Consider the following 20,173-nt stretch of genomic DNA (forward strand, 5'->3'; position numbering starts at 1 on the left):
AATTGAGGCAAATTTTTAAACAAAACATGAAGTTATTATTTCTGAATATATGTAAAAAATATTTCAAATATATTTTTGTATTTTTCCAATTAGTGTAGTTTTGGAATACAATATATTTGCAAATATTTTTTGACCATGTGAAATCAGTTATTTTCCAAATATTTTAATACATCTTTGACAATTAGTACAGGCTAATTTGACACTTAAAGTAATGAAATGTCTTCCAACTCTGTTGTTAATCCAGTATCAGAGTTGGGGGGTCAGGTCGTATTTCCAAACCAATTTTATGTATATACTTATACATATGTATTTTCCCTGTTTGACTATGCATTAAGTCTAGACAGTTCTTCTCAGCTAGATGCCCTATTGGTTCATTGTTATAAATCCCTCCTCCAAGTTATTCCCATTGGATACCTCCCTGTTAGTCCATCCCATTTGGTGCTATCCGATTGGTTGTTTCCCTTCTCTCCACCCCTAATCCACCAAGTATAAGCATGGACCCTATCCTCAAATTGTTCTTTATCCTTGTACCGTTTGCCTGCGGATGGAATAAACTCCGCTTGTGGAACCTATACAGAGAACTACTCCCTCTTCCTTGCCTCTGCCGACGCTCCTGTCACGTTTTCCTGGGGTTTGCTCCTAGAGCAGAGGAACCAGCCTGCACAAGCTGCAGCTGCCCTCCTGGGGACATCTGCAGAAAGGACACTGTGCCCCTTCGGGTAGTCCCCAGCCAGCATCTCATTTCAGGGCACTGAATTTCACTATAAAACAAGTCTTTACCCTGTAGGTTTTTTTTTTTGTTTTTCTGTAATTCACTCTGACCTCCTGTATAGCATACAGACACAGTTTCCCTCACCCTTTATCACAGCAGTACTTCATACCCCAAGTATACAAGACCTAAAAATGGATTGGTTTTGTAGATGCACAAAAGAGAGAAAGGAAACACAACAGAATATAAAAAGATGCTTGAGATCTGAAGAGTGATTCACCAGTTATTTTTATATGGGAAACAGAATTTATCTAAAAGTTAAGTATGTTTCATAGATCGCAGGTATGTGTTCTTTGCAAACATTCATGAAGACAGGAGAAAAGCAGGGAAAAAAACCAAAATCTTAATCTAACTTTCCCCTCATACTTTATCTCTGCGTTTTGTAGCATATAATATAGAAAACTATGATAACAACTGAAAGAAAACTATGTTTTTCTTTTGGATCTTGGTTTTGGGTTTGGATGCAGTTTCTCTGTGATTTTTGGTTTTCGGTAGTGGTGGTTTTGGGGTTGAGTGTTCTTTTAATACTAATAACCTTCCTACTATTGACTGCTTCAAACTATTTTCTCATGAAAAAATCTAAGAAGCCTTGTTTATGCTGAAAATGTCAGGGCCTTTAGGAAGAAAACATGCAAAACAGATGTTTGTTGTTTAAGTTTACAGTGTAAGTAAACAAATGGGACTAATATTACTTATGTGTCATTGCTTAAGAAGCAGCTGTTCCTCCCACCTCCAGCTTCACTGATTGGATAGTGCCTATTTTCCACCCCCATAACATTGCCTCCCTGTCAGCATAAGTTTCCTTTTTCTAGTAAATTGGAAAGCAAAGTTAACAAACATTTAAAGGGACCACTTGCAAACCTTTAATGAACAGAGATTGCTAAATGCATTGTTGTTCTTTACACTTGCAAGTAATATCAGGAAGTTACCTCTATTCCATTTGTTTTGCCTGATCAGAAACGTAGCCCATCTTGCAATTAGAATGAAAACATATTTGTACATAACAGGTTCATACTGTTTTACAGGAACTCACAAAACTTCCTTGAAAAACTGGAATTTAGCACTAGTAGAGTAGAAGCTAAGCTACACGTTCACAATTCCAGAAAATCCATGAGGCTCAAACACAGAGTAATGCCAAGACTTGAGAAGAACTGGAGAAGAGAGAGCAGTAGTATAGGTGCCAGTAACATCAGCAAAAGAGAAGTGGCCTATCCATGTTTATGCCTCTTGGACAAGGCCAGCTTGAGGAACATAAATACCACCAAACGTACCCAGTTTATCATCTGCCAAGTACATATTCATAATTGTTATAATCACCAACATATGATAAATGTAAATCCCCCACTACAAGATACTTATATAGTCTTTGTAGTTTTTTCTCCCTATGAATTTTGAGACTTGTTTAAACAGGGAAATTAATGTTGGGCAAGCTATAGCAGAATGGTTAAGCAGGCTGCTTTATTAATATATCGCTCTTAGACAATACCATGATACAAAAAGATTTACCGATATCTTACTTTATCCAGCGAGTTAGTGAATTGCTGCTAGCTCATACCAAGTTCAGTTCTTAGCCTTCTGTGAATCCGTTTGCTTCTGTAGAGCAGTCCCAAACCTATCCTACTGTTAAATATAAAAAATAGGTGGTCTCATTATCCACTAAAGAGCTGGCAATATTTGGTTGCCAGGAAGTTAATGATCTGTGTTAACCCCCAATACAGAGGCTATTTAAATTCTATACAAGCCTTTAGAATGCTTGTTAGTTAATATTTAAGATATTTTTCTTACCTTAAAATTCTAGTCTTATGACATGAGTCCTTCAACTTGAGTTGAAAAATGGGTTGAATAGAACTTGTAATCTTTGTGTCCTTCATTGTTTTGTATACCATTACTGTGGCCGTTCTTAGTCATCATCTATCAAAGACACCCAACATTTTCTGTTTCTCTGCATGTTGAATATTTGATGTTTGCCCTTGCTTTTACTGTTAATGTATGAACTGCACTGCTTTTACCTCAGTGCCATTATTGAATCTGATTTGAATACACCTCTGCAAATGAGTATCTTAACACAGCATCATAAATTTTCCTGACATGAATTTTTCTATAGTTAAGCTTATATGCATTTAGCAAGTTAATCAACTCAGCTATCTACCTCAGTAATCCAAGCAGGGGATTTAGAAAACTTAGTTTAAAAATTAAATGAATGCATGTAAGGTTTTTCTACAAAGAAAAGGCTAGAAAACAAACTGGTTTAATTGTTTGTAGTTATAGTAGTATAAAAACTTTGTATCAGAAGCGTTTGGTATTTTATTTTAGTAACTATATGGTCACTTTTCAGAAGTGAAGTAAAATAATTTATTGTTACTACAACAGTAATTGACACTGTTAACATACTCCAAAACAAACAAAAGTGTTTTTTTCATAGTGATGGAATTTTGTAAATGACTAAAGAGAGTTTTATGTACATTTGTATAATACTTTTTATGGACATTCCAAATAATGCAAATTACTAAATTTCTAAATTACAGACAGCATTGCTTCATGTTTAAAACCAAATTTTTTTATATATATAAATGCTTAGATGGTGATACAATTCTATGTGGGGGGAGGAATATTAAACAACCTGACACAAATCCTGCAGTGCTGTCATCCGTCATGACATTACCAGGCAAAGTATTTGAAGCACCTGAATCCAAATTCTAGGAACTGGTGTGGCTCTGACCTTTAAAATCTGATCCCTGATTCTCAAAGACATTTAAATTATATGAAATTCAGATTTTGTATTGGAAATTTCACTTTAGATTTTTGCTTCAGAAAATGGACTTTATTTTTTTATATATATTTTACAAAAATGCATAGCTAATAAGAAGTGGTATATACAATATAGACTGTAAAATTCTTTTGGATCTTTTCTGTGGATTTTTAGAGCAGCCAATATCCAGGTATCCTACCTTCCTACTAAATTAGCCCATCAGCCTGTAAAGACATGGCAAGTTAGAACCTCATTTTACCTTGATTATAAAACTGGCCTATAAAAAATGAAATTAATTTCCAAGTGCAATTAAATCTTATTATTAACATTGACCATCTCCTTAAGTGTAGGAACAAAGTCACTCTGTAAGGGCTGATTTTTCCACCTCTTTGATGAATTTGGAGTATAAAAGTAAAAATGTTTTAACAGAGATTTTGTAAAGTGAAGAGATGACACAATTATTAAAGCAGAGTTTTGATACCTGGTCTGGAAATTAGGAAGAGGTTTATAATCATCTGAATTTTAATAAAAAGTCCTGGGGCCTGAAAATGCCTGCTTTTGCTGAAGCTTGAGCAGGGTACATAACAGACTGTATGGCAGAGCTGCTGGCTGCACTAGGGAACTGGGCACAGGGATCTCATAGAAATGCCTTCATTTGCTGCCATGGAGACCAACTTGAAGCTAGGACTGCTTCTTCACTTTAAAAGTGAACAAGGAATAATTCAGAGGTATTTGATTAATTAAAATATAAAGTCTACTTATGTTGCTTATGAGCTTGACTTCCATGGTATGAAGTATATGTAGACAATACATAATATCATATGAAAATTTAGAAGTTAGACTACAAGGTACAGCCAAAATTTCCCTTATCAATCAAGAGAAGGGAGAGTTCTCCTTTTTAGTATAACATACTCATAGAACCACAGAATCATTAGGTTGAAAAAAATCCTTTAAGGTCATCGTCCAACCAAAAACCCAGCACTACATCATGTCCCTAAGTGCCATATCTACACAGCTTTCAAATATCCCCATGGATGATGACTCAACCACTCCCCTGGGCACCCTGTTCCAGTGCCTGACCAGTCTTTCAGTGAAAAAAGCTTGCCTCATATCCAGTCTAAACCTCCCCTGGCACAACTTGAGGCCCTTTCCTTGGGAGATGAGGCCAAGTCCCACCTGGCTACACCCTCCTTTCAGGGAGTTGTAGAGAGCCATAAGATCCCTCCTGAGTCTCCTTTTCTCCAGGCTAAGCACCCCAAGTTCCCTCAGCTGCTCTTCATCAGACTTGTGCTCCAGACCCCTCCCCAGCTCCCTTGCTCATTTGACTTGATGTCTTTTAGGCTTTTATATTTTTCTCTATCATCACAAAATCTGAATAGCCGGATACAAGGCAACTTCCCAGTGAATGAATAAAGTGTAAACCAGCTACAGTATGCTCCAGCAGTCCTCCACAGGCAAGCAGGCCAAAAAATCAGGCTTGAATTTTTAGAAAATATCTTCAGCAGTCTTGAATGTACAAAAGTCAGACAAGGCAGTAAAGGGGCATGTTTGTCTGTCCTTTTTCACCTTCATCAGTGCTGAAAAAATTGCAGAGCAACAGTTACTTTAGGGCTGTGTTTGAGTTACATGCTAAAAATATGAGATAATTCTTTATACAGGGGAAACTATCAGGAAATGTTACTCATCGTGCTCAATACGGGGTAAGGGAGTTGCAAGTGAGGTCAGTACCTGGTACTCAGAATACAAATTTCTGAAGAAACTGCAAATAGTTCATATGTAAATGCTTTGAATTTGCAAGCACAGGCTGTTCTTTCAATTCATTATCTCATACTTTATGCTCTGCCAAATTCCCAATTATAATACTCAAAAAAATCTAATCTTAAGCAAATTGTAGAGAACAGTGACATTCATAACAATAGATAAACACCAAGTATTTTAGTATCAGTTGAAGTACACATGCAGTTTGGGTTGAAGGAGGTAAATGAGTCAGAAGATTTGGGTTATCCATTTCGGTACTAATTTTTTTGGTTTAGTTTAACTTTTAGTTTGTATTGATTCTAATACCAATAACCAGAGTAATTTTGGTGGAGGTTTTGCACTATCTGAAAGGCACTCATGTTCCATTTAGGGGACTCCAATTTTTCTCATCAGCCTGAGGCACTTAACACACATTTCATGAAGACACTGAGGACCCTTGATTTCCCATGGTTTCAGTGAAAGCACCAGGTTTCTGCATTACTTTTGTACCTTTTTCAGATCAACAAGAAGCTGAGTATGTACCCTCATATCTCATTAGACTAGAACTGAAGACACATTGTACTATTTGAAACTGGACTCTAAAAAATAAACACTAAGTTACAGAACTCCAGGCCTATCTCATTCTTTCATTAAACTGCAAAACACTCACTGATCTCAGTATTCACTTGTCTACTAAATCCTGGATTTAGGTTTTATTAAGAATAAAGAAAATGCTATAGCAGTTTTGCAACATTAGAAAATACATATATTTTTGGTTCATGAGAAACAGTCCTTTGTTACACAGACCGCTATAGCGCTTGACAAGAATTTGCTCTATGAGTATTTTGTAAGCATTAATATCAATCCATTTTTTTATGTTCATGCAAGTACAGAGGCTTACAATCTCATCAAAACACAATCAAACCACTTTAGGTGCAAAATTCCACTGAAGTTATCAAAGCTAGGTGTATTTCTACTTCAAGCCTAAGGACTTTGCCAATGAGGTCTGATGCAATGCCCAGTGAAGACAGTGAGGTGACTAGAAGAAAATACCTGGAATGCATAATTACTCAAAATACAATATAGAGGGACAAAAAGGGTATTATTTTTCCTTCCAAGTCTCACAAAAACACTAGATGAGAGATACTCCTAGTTGTGTGAAAAGGTTTGGAGAAATTCCTCTTTAACCCACACCACTGAATCACCCTTATGTCAGGCTCCATCTGTAGAATTCTTACTCATGTAAATAATATAGGATTTCATGTTTTCTTCAGGGATTTTTAAACTTTGCATTTCACTTGAAACAGAAGGGAAAAAGGCAATCTCAGAAGCCTGATTTTGCCATTTCTAGCAGTGTGAAAAGGAGCAGAGATAGAAGGAGAATACTTCTAAGTGAAAGAATATATAAGGTTGTGAGGTGACATGAATTTCAGACTTTATCAGTAAAATTCAATGTGTAGCATTGAACACATGTGAAGTCATTCTTCCCATAAGATTGCTGGATATCTAAGAGATTTGTCAATTTTACAATAATTTAACTGCCATAAATCAGACCATACTTACAACCTTATATTGAAAATTATCTGTTTCAAAGTTAATAAGTATTGAAATAAAGGATCAGTTTCTCATAAAAATTTCTCATACCTGAAGCAAAACATCTTGGCTGCTCATTTGTTGCAAACAGATACTGTTGCAGTGAGCCATGGCTTGTGCCAGGGCGTCCTAGGCCCCGTTGGACAAAAGGTCCAGTGGTTTAATTCTCATGAGGCCCAGGAACCCTAAGATAGCTGCCCCCCACAACACAGATGCCCTCAGGCTGTCTGGCAAGAAAGTTCCTTGGCCAAGGTGGGAAAGATGTGACACCCTGCACGTCTGTGGTGGCCACCGCTCTTCCCTCCCTTGGTCACCACACCACTCTGCTCACCCTCTCTGCCTACCTCTCTCCCCATGGGTTAAGTTGTATGTATCCCCGCCGATGTACCACCCCTTGTCTGTTCTGTTATTGGATGTTCTATGATTGCTCTGCCCTGAGCAGTGGGGTAGAAAATCCCCTGTCAGAGACTTTTCTTTGCTCTTCTCGGCCCCTCTCTTCTGCGCTCCAGTAAAGCCGTTCCTGTCCCCCTGAGAAGAGTCCCTTGTTGCTTCGTCTCTCCTTGCGCCTTTTCCATTGGTGGCTAAAGCGAGCCGTGCTTGCACCTCGCTTAGCCTCCCTCTCTCCCTCAGCACCCGTTCTCTGCTACTGTGGCAGGCAGGGCTATTGCCCAGTGCCTGGCCCACAAGCTAGCCACCTGGCAGGCATCACAGCAAGATACAAACTACAGAAGGTAGTAACCGATGTCATATAATCAAGCAGGGAAGAAACAATTACTGAAATTGAGAAAAAATTATTTGTATTGCACTCATTTCATGTTCATGCTATCATAAAGTCTGAACAGTCACTATATATACGCAGACAGTGGCATATGAATGAAGTAAGGGAAAGACAGTAACAAACTGTTAGGAAGTGGTGGTTGTTGTGAATGGGGACTGTTTTGAGATCCTTTGGTCAGTTCAAGGGAGCAACAGGGATAAGTGCAACTGCGCATAAGCCTCGAGACTTGCTGTGTAGCATCAGTGCAATTTGACAGAGCACCTGCCCACTAATCTTACCAAGCAGTAGAATGTTTTGCAGAACAAAGGATTAAAACAGAATAACTGTCCTATAAATGTTCCCATTTTAAGTTTGGAAAATTTAAGTGACAACAAAGGAACATAGTTATTAAATTAATAAGACCTGAGCCATCCTTTCTATGACCTGAAAGTTGGTGATGATTTCTCCAAACATTAGCCAGTTATGCCTTGAGGCAGTCCTGTGAGAGATTCTTACTATGTCTCTACATGAGAGTGAGAGACCGTATAAAGGAGGCCATTATATAGTCTTAAGTGTATATAGTCTGGAGTGTGAGACATTTCTGCATGTCCTCTGGTGGAGCTAAGGGTAATAAGTCAGCATATCTATTTTCCTTGGTGAAGGGCTATATAAAGAAAAACCTATGTTATGTATGGCAAAACAAATTAGGTTCTTTGCCTAGCGTATGGATTTAGGTTTCCACGTCATTTAAATTCTGAACGATTTTTAAATTCCTGTTTATTTTCAATCTGACCAAAGAGCTGCTTGTATAAAATATATACCACATAAAACCTGTCCATCTTCTCACAGTCCCTACAGTTCATAATTGAGGAATGAACAGCTTAACCATACAATTAGTTGAATTTCATTATCTAGGAAAAGATGAAAGACAGAAAAATAAGTTACTAGGAATCTGATGAATTTTTTTTACAAAATTAGACTATGTTCAATTAAAAGACATTAAAGAGAAAATGTCAAACTGAAATAAAAATGATCAATGATGATTAGGAAAGCTAAAACATGAGTGTATTAATAAGACATGTAACTGAAAATAAAAATGGCTGAGATTAAAGAATAGAATGTGAATTAATGAGAGGAAAATCCGCTACACTTCCCAAAGGTAGAGATTGAATCTAAAGAAATAACTAGTTATTTTAAGTATTAGAAATAGGCACTGGAATTATTGAGGGTGTGAAGAGAGTTTACTGATGTGAAAATAAATTTTGGGAAAACATTACTGAAAATATTAAAGCAAGCTCTTTTGTGGCTTTGAAAATAAAGATTAAAACCAGCTTGTCCTGATTTCAGAGTAAAGAGCTGCTGCCTTCAAGGTTATACAACTAGCAATCCCACACAAAGCCAAATGAATCGGGAAAAATGTAGACCTTTTCTGGAGGAGAGGAGGGATTGGTGTAGAGAAAGTCACTGATACAAAAAGGTCCATCCCCCTCTCTCACCCTGAGCAGCAGAAAGGGAAATGGAAAATGCAGTTACCTGACAGCTCTAAGCTGTGGAGCTCTACAGCCCAGACAATTGAATAAGGAGCATATCCACAAGAAGAAAAAAGGTGTCTCATAACTGCCCAGCCCCAAATTGACCAAGAGCAAAGGACCAAATCCAAATTCCACAAGTGTGGAAGCCTTGGCAAATTTAAATATTAGTTCATTTCATTTCATTTAAGAGAGCTATTGCAGGCACATGTTACTCATATGGAAAAAGGTTTTTGGTGATGGGACTACTTTTAAATCCTCTGTTTCATATTTCTTATCTGCTGGGGTTTGTTATTATTACAGCTACCAAATTCATGATTTGTAGAAAGATCAAACAACGCAACGGAAATTATGACCCATGCCATTAGGAGCAGAAAAAAATCTTTCCCAGATAACAAGCATTACTAAAAGATTTTAAAAAATGGATAGAGGGAAGAAGTGAACCTGAACAGGTGTTCCACTTCTGCACACAACAGAAATACCAGGAATAAAATTATTAAGTATATGCCCAAAAGGTGTGGTGCTGAAAAAGAGGAGCCATGACTAAAAATTTTTTTTCCTGACTTTGAAACATGGTTTTAAATACTAATAACTTCAAGAATGCTTTAACTTCATTAGAAATATCCTATCAATCATGAACTATCTCACAAAATACCCTCCTGCTTTTCATACATCACTCTTCACCTTTACCAATGTTTTCTGCCCTTTTGATAGTTTACTGAGTTGTGGCAATTCAAAGGTTTATGGAAATATGCTGTAGATTCATTCAGTTACATTTTTCAGGTTAAATAACAAACTGAAAAAAACTGAAAGATTTTTTCTAACCCAGGCAACTCCATGTGCAGTAGTGTTGGCACAACCAAAACTGCAGCATGGGATCAGGAACAACTGCCTAGAAACAAAAGCCTCTAAAACTGGCTTTCTGGCTTAAAAGAAGAAAGAATCATATCAAAGTATGCAGGTAGGAAAGATGTATTAAATAGAGATGTTGAAAAAGCACTATGATACTCATACTAATTTGGCCAGCATAACTCACTCAATTGATATAAAAAAAGAATCTCTGGCATGTCACAGAAATACTCATGAATAAAAGAAAAAAAAAAATCTTCCTTTATTATGTTAACAGTGAACATCTAGTATGACTCTTAAAATCCTGTTCTTATGCATAGAATTGGATAAACAACAGAAAGAATGACCTTCAATTCTTAACCTTTATTTGCCTTGAACGTCACTCAGAGAACAGAGATAATAGACTTTTTTCACCTTGTCCCCTTTTTTTGCAAGAAAGGACATCTGCAACTTATTTATAGAAAAAAATGATGCACTATGTAATGAAAAAACTTCTAGATACATGTGCGTGGTGGATAAAACAATTTGTGAACTGAACTTACACTGGAAAAGTTAACTCAGCTCTTCAGAAAGGATGATTTGTTATTTGTTTTGCCTGTGTCCTGGTTCCTGCCAGGACAGGGTTAATTTTTACAGTAGCCAGGAGGGGCCATGGCCAGGACCCAGGGGTTATTTTATACCACCTCATGTCATTTTCCAGGAATGGGGAAAGGGTCCCTTCCAGGTCAGGGTAGTATGGTGACAGCCAGGTATTGTCAAGCATCCTGTGGTACAATGGTGAGCATTCACATGGGAAGCACTCTCCTCCCTTGTACACTTTTGCTGTTAATATTGTTGCTGTTACTGTTTATCTTCTTATTCCATTGCTGTTTCCAGTAAATTATCTTATTGGTTCTTATCTCAACCCATGATCTTTGCCTTTTGTGCTTCCAGTTCTTCTCTCAGTGCCACGCAGGGAATGGAGTGAGACAGGGAAGAGTGAGCAAGCAGTGCATGTTTTGGAGTGGTTTCAGTGAGAACACTAAATTCCTAAACCATTCCTAAACTGACAGCCATATTTGGTGCCCAGTGTGGGTTGTGAAGGATTGAGATAGCAACAGATCTGCCCAGAGCCGGTTGGAAACAAGTTTGATCTAAGCATTTGCTGTATTAAGTCTGGAGCCACTGGTCACAATGTTGCTTGGTCTGTTCATGTGGGTGTGGCACCTAACCCTGTATATCTTTCCATATAAGCACTACGTGCCCATCATGGAGCTCATTTTCAAAGCAGGAAGAGGGATCAGGATTGCTTTGCTGTGCTGTGGAATATCAGTCTATGACACAACATCAAGGGCAATTAGGGTATTTTGAGATGGGTATGCAGTGCTGCTCTCCTGCCCTTACCTTGGGCACTACCTTTGGGAGTCCATTAATAATCGTATCCAGTCTGTGGAGGGAACAGGGGAGGATGATTTTCCCCAGCATTTTACCCCTTTTTTCTCCTTCAGGCCTGTTACAACAGCTTTTGAGACTTGAATTCCCTTTGGACATTTAAAAAAATATTCCTGTTGCTAAGTCTTCCAGATCTCCTCAGTGGGGTCCACACCATGCTTAAAGTCATGAAAGAGATTTCTAGGGAAATTATTCAGAAATCTGCCCCAAGAGTGGATAGACATGAGTGGCATGGAATGTGGGAGAAAATGGGTCATCTTTTGAAGGATTATTCTGCTCCAGTGGTTTGGAAGTTCACCCCTGAAAAACAGCAGGACCCTGATAAAATGGCAGAGTATTTGAAAAAAAAATGCAGTGGCAGTTCCAGAGAGGCATAGAGAATACCATTCCTAAACCATGACAGACTGGTTTGTTTAGTCCACTCCTTCACAATCTTGGATATATACATATATATTAAAGAGTTCTTGATGTACATGTAAGGAAAAGTATTAATCACTTGAGCTTTAGTGACATGGGGAGGTGTGAAATGTTTGTCTACTCTTTCTAAAACTTTCAACAGCATCATATGTTTTATTATATTTATTATAATCATTTTATTTCAACAGCATCATATCTTATTCCTGCCATTTTATTATCTCTTCATTCCTCCTGGTATAAGTGTTTACTCATGAACCAAAGTGGGGAACTGATCTCACTGACAGGTGTCCAGCAGAGAAAACAGTAGGTTTGAGTTGTTTGAACTTCTCAGCTGCACAACTAGCTGCCCCAGCACACCAAAAGGGAATGGGAGGAATTAGCAGCTGGTGGTGGAGCACTGTTGTTGAAAAGTATACAGAGCAGGCTCAGGCTTCCTGAATGTCGATTAAATGTTAGACAACACCACAATGCTGCAGCTTACTTCGCTTATTTTTTAGCAGATAGCTTTGGTCCAGTATATATCTTTCAACACAATTTTTAGGTTGTGGACAGTGATGAACCTTGTAATTTTTACAATGTTAAGGTATGTGCCATAGGATTATATTGGCCTTAATTAAATTAATAGTTTAGATGTTAATGTTTCAACAGGAATATTATTTGTATGACTGCATATAAAAAACATCGGTTTTTTAAACACATCTGGGTTGCTTTCAGGTTTTTCTCTGTGCAGCTGTTCAGTAAATTGAGAAAGAGAAACTAAAAGGAGCATATTAAACAGATACCCAAAACCTGTGTATTCCTTTGATGACATGTGGAACTGATAACTGGACTGAGAACAAAGCTGGGAATGCCTCAGGATGCAGTAAGATGAGACAAGAAAGTGAAATATATAATCCTTGGGGGGAAAAAAATGTCCTAAAAAGAATACATAGTGTTCTGATTTGACCAAAGGAAACTAAAAGCTGACATTTGCAGGGATTTAAGAAGAAACCATTAGAACTTTTTTCCCTGTTAGTGCTGGGACTAGTGATACTTTCATGAGATTTCATGTATTTTACAATATGAAATGACTTGACTAAGAGTTATTACATTGTTTTAACCTTTTCCCTTTAAAGCTCAAAGGCAAGATGCAATAAATCTTTCAGACTACTTTTCCAAAAAATGAGATGTGTGTGTGGTGTGTGTGCCTGAATCAAGAACCATAGTTTTACTAATCAGGGATGGCAAGTAATGGTACCTATTAACTACTGAATAATGGCACACATTCTTCCTTCACTGACCTCTTATTTGTCTTTAAGAAATCTGCCTAAAAAAGGAAGCTTAAATGTTCAGCTGCTAATCTTACTGTCTTTACACATGTTTATTGAAAATAATAATAATGTGCTTTTATATAATTTTATAACAGACATTTTTATAAAACCTATCAACATTGCCATTTTCTACTCTATGTAAAGTTAAAGTTGTGATTTTATATCATAATACTTATTTAATTAACGTGTAAGGATTAGCTGTTATAACATCAGACCTTATACAAACCTTAAGTTATGCAGATAATTAGAGGCTGAGCACACATCTACCACATGATCCTTCAGGGCACAAATAGGAACAGCTATGCTAGGCTCCTGCTCTAAACTGTGCCTTGGAAAAGTTGCTCTCTCTCCACTGACTGCTCCAAGAAGTTAGAGATTTAGCCTATGCTATAATTAGCTGGTGTGTATTCCCACTCAGTACCAATGCAGAGATGTCCATCAACATCAGTCAAATTTCTACTTCATCTTCAACTAGTACAGTGCAATTTGTGAAAATATCTCACATTAAGAATTCTGCTATATTGCCTGCTTGGTAGAAAAAAGAGATTCATAGCCTCAATTCATAATTCCCATTTAAAATTTAATTTTTAATATTAAATATGTAAATCTGCTACCCATAAATAATTCCAAAATGTTAGTAGAATAATTTTGCACACTGCTCTCAGGTACATGGTGTGTTTCTTGAAGTAGTCCTGTGCAGGGCCAGGAGCTGGACATCAATGATCCTTGGGGGTCCCTTCCAACTTAGGATATTCTATGCTTCTATGAGTTTAATTTAATCTTCAAAGTATAAAAGAGAAATAAAATGTGTTCATATTGGGTTTTGGAGGGTAAAATGTGTTTGAATACCTGCAGTATCTCTGTATAAAAGTATATCATTACTATTTCAAACAACCTGGAAAAATACGCAATTGGTCACAATGTAATATTGAAACTAAAGGAAAAGCATTTAGGTGGTATTCTTGAAACCAAAATAACTTTATTGGGAAACTAAAACAACTTTCTTGTTGCACCTGAAACATGAGACAAAAAAAAAAAAAAAACAAAACAGAAAAGGATTAAAGCATGGTCTAAAATGTTTCATATAAAGCAAAACAAATCAGTGCAACTAGCTAAATCTGAAATAGAAATCTTAAGAGCTCTTGGAAAACCAGGTGAGATGAGAAACCAGTATTGAACACAGATTGTCAAACAAAGAACATGGAGCCTACGTGTAGCAAAACACCTGAGCTGGATTCCAAGTTAAACCTTATTTACTTGGACACATTTTAAGACTTGGGTAGGATGCAGCAAGCCCACCCTAGCAAGGACAGTTTTGAAATCCTGGTTCTACAGACATTCCTCCAGGTTCAGCACCATCTTTGCAAACAGACCCATTCTCTTCTCCACTTGTTACCCACCACATTGCTCTCAAGCTACTGCTTATGAAGTCATGTAAACTGCATCAGGGAATTCACTCAGCCTGAAAATAAGCCTGTGGAAAATAACTCCACAGACAGGCATGAACTGTTGACATCATGGCAAGAACAGCCTGACCTGACACTCCTACTGAGAGAAACAGATGTAATAATGTCGTAAATGAACAAATAATTGTTAATTGTGCTATTCAAATACAAGTGCTCATTTCTCAACAAGCGGTTTCCATACAAAGCAGACAGAAAGAGTAGTTTTATTTAGTTTCCTTGGAAGAGATGTCATTTATTGGGCTGAAAACGTGGTGTTTACTTACACCTTGTGTTCCAAAAGAGGAAATACAGGGTTTGTGCCAATATTGTATGTTTCCTGCTTTTTTTAATGGGAAAACTAATGCCAATTTTTGCATTTCACTTTGGCCTTTCAAGCCTGTAATAAGCTGGATTGGCAAAAACCATAAAGTTGAAATGGAAGAATGCTTTCTTCTGAGCTAAATCTGAATATTAATAGAAACAAAACAGGTTAATTTTGGTAGATAAATCCCACACCTAATAGCTCTTCAACCCCGGGGGAAAAAACAGGTTGAAAATACAATGTAAATTATTCAGCTCTGAAGGCTGATTATCAGACTCTGTAGAAACTTGTCTTTTAACCTACCTTGTGGCAATGAATGTCTGAGGAGTAAGTGCAAGTTAAAAAGATCAATAGGCTCCACAGGTTCTCCAGACAGACACCAGAAAAGTTTGTATTTACCTGAAATGGGTCTGACATTCATAAAGATGGAGTTCAAAAATTGCTGAAGGTCACTGAACCCTTCTTCCTCTCTCCCCCAGGTCACTAAAATATTTTGTCTTCACACAAAATGTTTGAGTATCAGGGGAAGGGGGAGAAAAACAAAGGAGGTACATTTTTGTTATATTTATATTTTCTTATCCATCTTTAAATAATTTTTTTGTAAAATACTTTAACTTATGTGGAAATAATACTAAAACAGATGAATACAGGAAAAGCCTAAGAGGGAATTCAGATAACTAGGCTATAGATATTGTATGGGGAAAAACAGAGGAACTCAGGCAGCAATCCTTACCCATCTCTCTGGACAGTAAGGAATTATAAAGAACACATTAATTCCTCTTCCATTCTATCAAAGATTTTCTTATATACTAAGCTGATCATGTCTTAATTCAAAGAACTACTACAGCATAGTAGTACCCAATGATGGCTGGTCCTTGTCACACTGGTGTTGTGAAGGCAGAGACCTCTCTGCCAATGACAAAATTCTCACTCCAGACTGATTCTCGAATGTCAGAAGTCATTTTCTTTACCACCTCATACAGCTAAACAGAACACCTGAACATCAGTGAAAGCTAAGAATGTACAAAAAGGCCCTAGTTAAATATGTTGAAACAAGCAGCAGCTCTGTATGGTGCCCTGTATCGTTGCTAGCATGCATCCTTCCCTCATGGAAAAGGAAAGGCAGAAGAAAACTGATATACTAATACCACAGCAAAAAGTGGGTTGGAGGTCCACTGTCCTGTACCAGACTTTGCTCCAAACCATTTCACCATTTTAACCATTCTGAAAAGGTGGGACCCGAGTCAAAGTGCTGCCCTTTGAGGTGGTTATCACCAGGCTAATTAATTGATTTGCTAAATTATTAGAGTGAAAACAATAACTATTTGTATTTTGATAAGTTTTAACAAAACTTTTATCAGTTTTTTTGTAAGTTTATTATTAAGTAAAAAAAAAAAAAGGTCTGAGAAAACAATCTTTTTCTCAGGAGTTACACTGGTTTATGAGGGTGTGAAGAATACAAGCAGCTCTCTGTATGATCATACTCGTTTTAACTTACACAAATGCAAGGAGATGCATGCCAGTAACCACAGAGGAGATACATCTTTGCATTATATTTGGGACAGGACTGAGGTTATGAAAGGAAATTGCAACTACAACAATTCATAGGAGCTATCTATAATTTCTCATAAAGCAGGCTGCGTCCTGGGCACACAAGATGAAAGTCTCACCTACTCGTTCTGGAAAACAGGCTCATCCGTCTGCAGGTTCCTCCCTTGCAGCACAGCTATTCCCCTTGTAACACAAGGACGGAAATTCTGCTTCATTTTGCTGGGGTGATGCATGTTAGAAGCTGTTCATTCTCCCCATGTTTGTGCAACTGAGCTGACCCAATCCTGTCCCCAGCAAACTTTCAGGGGTACGTGTAGATATATTACGTATGAGTTTAATAAATGGATTTCCATCAAATGTAAACTACCCAACAGAGGAACAGCTTGTATAGAGCAATGCACATATCTGCCGTCATCACAGACCACTCGGGCTTTGCTCTCATGGTTACCATGATATCATCACAATCCCTCAGAGTGCATACTGCCTTCTGTCTCACCACGAATGTCAATTATTAATGCCTGCTCATCATAACAGCACATCATCTAGAAATGCATTTTCTTTCTCCCCATGTATCTTAAATAAAAAAACCTCTCTCATAATTTCTAATACAAAAGCACACATTAAAAAAGAAGTGTCAGCAGATGTCCTAAAGAATTTGCCTCACCTGGATTAACTGGTCTGCTATTTACCCACAAGAGTAGTGAGTATTTATCACTGGAAGAGAGATAAGCAAGGCAGGTGGGAAATGTTTATACAGGCCAGATAACTAAATGTTCCTGATGCCAAAACAAACAGGTGCAGATTTTATTGATGCAACAAACAAGGAAACAAAACCAAACAAATATACGGTTGATGGGGAATATTTCTGTTCAACAAAAACAGTACCTACAAAGTAAAACAAAAGATGTTCTGTCTCCTGGTGGCAACACTTTCAAAGTTGGGACTTCTCCTCTACCTTCTGAATTTCAACATGAAGGATTAGACCCAGGGGATTTTAAGAACACTGTCCCAGAACAATTGTTCCAGTATACCTGAAGGAAATCAACTGACACATTCAGATCCTCCATTTTCTTGGTGGTCTGGCATCTGATAGCAGCCTGAGATGCATAGCAGTAGTACAGCCAGTGGAAAAGCTACCTTAGTGGCATCTTCCCACTCATCCAATGGATAGAATACATGGGATTATTGGGGGGTTAGTGGGCATCCCTCCATCACATCCAGAATCACACCTCAAACTAAGACACTGATGTAGATGCAACCTGGGAGCTTTTTTGTGTGAAGTGAATCATTTCTACTGTGCCCATGTAACCAATGTGGTTCACATATGAGAACAATATCAGGGTGTGCAGAGTAGAACTAAACCACAAGATGCACATCAGCTTCTAGCGGTGTTCTGTCTACAAAACCAGCATAGAGCTCATCTAGAGCATATTCACCACCCTCAAAAGGGTATACCTTGAACTCTGGATCATCAGCACCTACTGTTTTACTCAAGAAACTCATTTTATTAAGTATTAACTCCTACTAACTCCACTGAGAAACTCTAACCTCAATTTTTACCATCTATTTTGGACCAAATTAATTTTTTCTCCTTTTCACTGCTTTCAAACATCTAAGATTAGCAATTTACCTTCCTGCTAAACTGTTTGTTCCATATAGGTAAACATAAAATATTAGTTTGTTAAACTTCATTTTTAAGAACAAAATACAGCTAAGAGAAATGAGATCTATGATGGTTGCGTGGTAAAACATGCATACTATCAAAAAAGAGATGCAATAAACTCCATTTTTAAGACTGTACAAAGACCTGAGCTGCTTTCTAAAAGCAGATGTTTGATATGTCTCATCAGAGCAGAAATTGGCTGTGAAGGTGCCTATAAAAATCATTGAGTAGCATTCCATTTTCAAGCCTTATGCATGTTTTAAAAAGTCTTGTAAGCTTAAAAGAAGATGTATTTCAGCAATTCTTCTGGCTGAAAAACCTGAGGTGGATGGAGACGAGCAGCTGTTTCACACTTGAATAATGATGAGATGTGACAGGGTGGTATCAGTTCTGAGGAGCTGGAGGTTATGTTATTTCTCTGTAAATTACTGTCCAGTTGCATTTCCTGCCCAAAGACAGACCATGAGATTATCCCACATATCCAGCCTCAGAGCTGATGCTCCTCCTGATGAGACCACTAATAAATAATTAATGCAGATGGCTGAACCAGTATCTTCCCATATACGTATTACCACAATGGTTATTACTCACAGCATATCTACTAGGTACCTCATTTCCCTAGCCTGGGGTATGGAGATGCCCAGAGTGAGGAAACTGGTGCAACCTGCTTACGCTACTGTGGAACTTTGGGCATCCACAGTAAGGCCCTTTATAGTGCTTGGCTATAGAGAAGGTTAGATGGGACAAGCAGCTTCCATTTATCCTAGAGGAGGGACATGCCAATGACCTTTAAATCACAGAAATACTTCTGAAAGCAGTCAAATCTCCCTTATGTATCTCTGTTTCTCAAAAGCATGTGGCTGTAGATGAAATGCAGGGTAGCTGGTACAATGTATTTTAACTCCCTAGCTGCCTGTGCACTGCCTTCTGCCATCAATCCTTGAAATCATAACCTGACCTGGACTGTGAAATGTTCTTTGTTTCCCATTTCTCTTCTGCCCAGAAATGTTTCCCAGCCCTAGAGAAAGGAAGGCAGAAAAGGGAACAGCATAAAAACTAATGCTTCGTTGAACAAGATCAGGTTTTAAAAGGATTTCCCACAGTATTGAATCATCTGGCTGTGGAACACCACAATAAAAGGCAGCTGCTGCCCATTTCCAGGACATCCATGTGATGGGCAGCAGGGGTTACAGGCCCTCAACCCCTCCCCCAGTGCAGCTTCTTATAAAACTTATTTTCTCTTGACAGCACTGTCCATAGTGAAGGAGAGGAATGCATTCCACAGAAAAACCAATATGCTCAGTGTAGCAGGTAATCACTGCAGTATGACCATCTTTTATTTGAAATATTGAACATTGTATAGGACCATCTCTGTAAACACTTGATGGTCTCAGCTCTCAGTGAAAGTTGAGACTTTTATTTTAGTTTAGATTTTTGTCTCTGAATGTCTTCATATACTTGTAGTTGTCCTTTTTCATCTTTACTGCTTCTTTCTTGTCATTTTTGCTAGAAATACCTGCAAATTTATCAGGTTTGAAAGATCTGTGTGGTGGTGTATTTTCCCCACTGCTTTTCCTATTAAAGGTCTTCCCCTTCCACGGAGACCCCCCCCCCTTCCCCCTCCCCTAGTCCTGGCCACCCCCTCGAGTCCTCCCTATTAGTTCCTGTACCCCAACTCTGCCCATGTACCGCCCCTGAGCTCTGAGAAAACCCCCCTGCACCTGGATCACGTGGTCTCTCTTGGTCACTCTGCCTCTGGGAACCAGCAGATCAACATGTAACAATAAAGTTTTCCGATGGAGAGACCCTTCTGGCCTCCTTTCACCGTGTTGTGGGGCCCAGCTGACCAGAGCAGGAGCTCGGGGCCGTCCAAAAGGACTACGGGAGGGCGGAATGGCTGCCCTGCCCTAAGCAGGTTGCAGCTTGCTAAACCAAACCAAACCAAGCACTGCAACAGATCTGGGATATTTAGCTCAAGCTCTAGGTAAAGGCACTGTAACTCTTTGAAAATTCTCCTTTGATACCCCTGAAGAGCCTTTTCTACTCAGCTA

At 38.1% G+C, this 20,173-nt stretch overlaps 1 long non-coding RNA gene across 3 annotated transcripts in view; it reads left to right on the forward strand.

Annotated features, from left to right (window-relative positions):
• Positions 1 to 19,430, forward strand: part of LOC125327995 — a 120,536-nt gene extending 101,106 nt beyond the window's left edge. For 2 of the 3 annotated variants that reach the window (XR_007204489.1, XR_007204485.1), the window contains one exon: positions 5,647 to 7,406. This is a non-coding gene — a long non-coding RNA (uncharacterized LOC125327995). Of the gene's footprint in view, positions 1 to 5,646; positions 7,407 to 19,370 lie in introns of those variants that run through there. The other variant, XR_007204490.1, reaches the window with a different exon arrangement.
• The last annotated feature ends 743 nt before the right edge of the window (positions 19,431 to 20,173 follow it).

Source organism: Corvus hawaiiensis, chromosome 6, assembly GCF_020740725.1.
Source record: "Corvus hawaiiensis isolate bCorHaw1 chromosome 6, bCorHaw1.pri.cur, whole genome shotgun sequence".
Lineage (NCBI taxonomy): Eukaryota > Metazoa > Chordata > Aves > Passeriformes > Corvidae > Corvus > Corvus hawaiiensis.